Raw genomic sequence first — 3,852 nt, 5'->3', positions numbered from 1 at the left:
TTCTCTTCTCTTCTCTTCTCTTCTCTTCTCTTCTCTTCTCTTCTCTTCTCTTCTCTTCTCTTCTCTTCTCTCTTCCCTCCCTCTTCATTCTTTCTTTTGCCGACCACCATATTATTGTGCTCTGGGCTGTTGTTTACCCTTACTTTCTAACTAATTTTGACAAAATTGGAGGCTTTTGTTATTGTTGTATGATCGTTTTCGATTGGGGCCGGAAGGGCTGTCCCCAGTCCCAGCCGGCGGGCGGGAGGGGAGGGCGCTGCTCCTCGTGGGCAGGGGCAGGGCAAGAAGAGGGGCCGGGGGAGGGCAGGGAAAGGACGGGGCAGCGAGGGGACAGGGCCAGGGGCAGGGCGAGCCAAGGGCAGGGCCGGGCCAGGGGCAGGGCGAGCCAGGGGCCGGCACTCCCACCCCACCCGCGCACCCTCCCTCCCGTGGGAAGGGGAGGCGGTGGGGGCTGGCTGCTCCCCGTCACCCCTTGCTGCGAACGGCAGCCGTGACCGAACGCAACTTCCCGAGTCAGGACTCTGACATTCACCCTCATCCGTTCGCTCTCGAGCATCCTCCGTGCCCCACATCGGTGCCCTCCTCCGTTCCGCGGGGAGCCCCGTCTCGGGCCGGGCCGGGCGCGGCAGCAGCGGGTTCTGCCCTCGCCACGAGCAGCTCATAAAATTTTCATGATCTTGCAAGAAAGTGGAAGCCAGGGTTTCCAACCTGTCTGTTTGCCCCCGTTGATAGGAAAGTATCCCCGCGTGAAGTGGTTGGATGGGCGCTGCCGGTCTCACGACAGGCTGCGGGGGGGACCCCGGCGGCTGGAAAGCGCCCTTCATCCTGCCTGACATAGGGGAAATTGGGAAAACCCAGAGGTTTCATGTTCTTCATTTTAGTGGTTGCCGGCGGTGCAGGGAGAAGCCGGCGGCACGGGGGTAATGCGGCCGTGCTGGCTGAGTTCTCCCGGCCCGCTGGCTCCAGGAAAGCCTGGGCAGGGCTAGGCGGGCGTCGCTGCTGGGTTTCCCCTTCCAAAATTGATGCGAGAGCCCAGGCAAGGCCGGGCAGCGCCGGGCACACTGCCTGCGGCACGGGCAGCCTGGCAAAGGAGCAGCGACCTCTCCCCTCTCCTCCATCCTCCCCCAGCAGCTCCAAGGCGCTGGCAAAGCTGCCTCAAAGGCTTCGCTCGGAAATCAAGCGATGCCGGGTGTGAGCGGGAGGCACATGGGGGCTGCCGGAGGCGCGGCGGTGTGCCCAGGCTGTGCCCACGGGGTAGCGTCGCTGCCAGACCTCCCCCGGCGGCACGGGCAGGGGCTGGCTGGAAATGGGGGGATTGCTGTAAACCCGGCGAAATTTGGTGCATGCCTGCGTTTTTCAGGCAGTCATTCCACGCTGGGAGGACGGGAGGTGCAACATCTCCCTGGGCTTCCACTACTGCTCCGGGCGTTTTGACTTCCCAGCCCCTCGGGGTTTGTTGTTTTGTTTTGTTTATTTCCCGAGTGTGGGGAAAATCTGGAAGGAGGGTTTGCTTGGAGGAGCCGCACAAACAGCCCAAGAGCCTGCCCGCAGCCCGGCCCCGGCCGCGGAGCCTGCCCGCTGCCCGCCGGCGGGCGGGGGTCGGCCGCAATCTCCCTCCCTCCTTCCCCGTACCGAGCTGCCGGGTTGTCATTCCGTTTCTAAAGTTCTCAGTGCCAAAAGCACCGAGCAAAGGGCAGAGTGTGGGGGTTCTGCTGCACCCGCACACTCACCTGTTTGAGGGAGGGAAAACATATAAATTTTTTAAAAGGTGCCAGCATGGAATGAGCCTCGTTGGAACTACGCGGAGCGCATAAGGAAAGGAAATATGGCTGGTGTGCAGAGAGGTGACATTTGCAGGCACTAGGTCTGCGAGAGGAGGCTGAAGCAAAGAAGCAAACGAAGCCAAACTCCCATTTTCAAGCCACCTCTCCCGGTGACCCACAGTGGTTCCCGAGGAAAAGCCCCCGCACGCCGCGATGCCGCTTGCGAGGCGACCGCAGACCGGCGAGCAGTAGTGCTGCTGGGGAATGTTTCTACAGAGATTGAGCTCCCAGATAAAAATAACCTTGGGAAAAAAAAAAAAAAAAATAGACCGTTCAGATTTCTTCGGTTCGGTACCAGATCACCCCTTCACCCCCCGCCGCCCCCCCGCTGCCTCTGCATACCTGAGGTGCTGGATTATTGTCAGAGGACAGGCAGATGCAGTAATTGTTTTGTACAGCTTTGTTTATCTCCTACTTCGGAGTTTACCTCAGGAATTCTCCTCCCTGTCCCATGCAGGGTATAAATATTCCCGCGAAGGAGCGGGACAACGAATGGGAAGGTTAACGCTGTACCGACAGCGAGCGGGCAGGTAACGCGGGGTTCAAGGAGGTTTAAAGTTTTTATCGGTAACTTGGGTCCGCCCGGGAGCGAAATATTTGAAGTGCAGCACCTTGAACACGTTTAATTATGGGGTAGCAGCAAAGCGAGAGCTTCCAAGTAATTGTAAAATACTTCTTGGGAGACAGGCTAATCGCTTTTCATGGGGCTCTTGAAGAAATTAACCTCTGGGTGCTTGTTTGAGCAAAACAACTTTGGATCAGCCACTGCGGGTCTTCGCTGATGGATCCGACCCGCTGCGAAATACAAAGAAAATAGGGGAATGAATTTAAAATTAAATACAAATGAAAAATAAAAGGAAAAGAAAAGGGGAAAGAAAAAGGATAAGAAAAAGGAAAGCAAAAAGGAAAAGAAAGATGAAGGAAAAAAGAAAAGAAGAAGAGGAGAGGAAAGGCTCACTGTCCCTTTCCTTCAAGGTGGCGAGTGATGCATGTCACCGCAGGGAAGCCACCTCCAAATAAAAACGTCACTTAGGGGCAGAGACGGCGGTCGGGATGCGGCCGACACTGGGGCCGAGCCAACACCTCCCGACCCTGCTCGGCCCTCGGCGGGGTCGCTCAGCTCCTCGGTGAGCGCCCCGTCGGGGCGGTGGCACCGTGCGGGCCCCGAACAGGGATAATGGGTCGGCTGCGGGGGGGTGACCCTCTCCCGCCTCCTCGTCCCTCTCTCGCGCTCCCCGCGGAGGACCCGCGCCCCGCAACCTGTTCAGCCCCCCTAACCCTTCGTCTATCCAGCCGCACTTTGCTCCCTAATTTTGTTTCTGGGTATTTCTCCCTAAAGACAAGCAACGCAGCAGCTGCAGCTTTCCCGTCCTAAAGAGGCAAGGGCTTTTGGGGGGTCCAGAGGGTGACGGGCCGGCGTTTTTGGGGGCAGAACGGCCCGCGATGCCGTTTGGGGAGCAGTCAGGGCTGACCAAAAGCTCCTGTCCGGCTGCGGGAAGGACGAGTCAATTACCGCCGAACCGCGCTGCGGGGAGGGGACGCGCCCCCCCGGGCAGCCCGCGGGCCCCGGGCCGGGCCCGTTCCGTCCCCCCCCCCCCCCACAGGACCCCTTTGTATCGCCGCCGCTCGCTTAATATTATTTATGCGTTTCTGCAAGGAATTGTGGGATGCCGGCCCCCTCCCCCGGTAAACACCGGGGCAATTAAACCCCCGGCAACTCATCGCCCATCAGGGGTGGGGGGCACACGCGGGCGAGGGGCGGCGGTGCGCACCCAGCGGCGGGGCACCCCCAGCTCCCCCCCGCGCATCCCCGCGGCGCCCGGGCCCGTCCGGGGGAGGGGCGTGGGCGCTGTCACTTACCGGGGCGCCCCGCACCACGTGTGCGCTCGCCCGGGCTTCCATTGGCCCGAGGCACGTGTCGGAGCGCCCGGGCCGGCGACGTCAGCGGCGGGGGCCCCGTTAAAACCTAAAGGACAACAACCCGAGTGGAAGTGCCCGGGCGCGGCGGCGGCGGCGGCCGCAGGGGCGT

At 60.7% G+C, this 3,852-nt stretch overlaps 1 protein-coding gene across 1 annotated transcript in view; it reads left to right on the top strand.

Moving 5' to 3' along the window:
* The window catches only part of EN2 (engrailed homeobox 2), an 8,019-nt gene that overhangs the window by 1,475 nt on the left and 2,692 nt on the right, over positions 1 to 3,852 (top strand). The gene's annotated exons all lie outside the window — the stretch shown is intronic.

This window comes from Corvus kubaryi, unplaced genomic scaffold, assembly GCF_017639235.1.
Source record: "Corvus kubaryi isolate FWS band 111438036 unplaced genomic scaffold, C.kubaryi_AGA036_p1.0 37398, whole genome shotgun sequence".
Lineage (NCBI taxonomy): Eukaryota > Metazoa > Chordata > Aves > Passeriformes > Corvidae > Corvus > Corvus kubaryi.
This window is presented reverse-complemented; position numbering and strand designations above follow the sequence as displayed.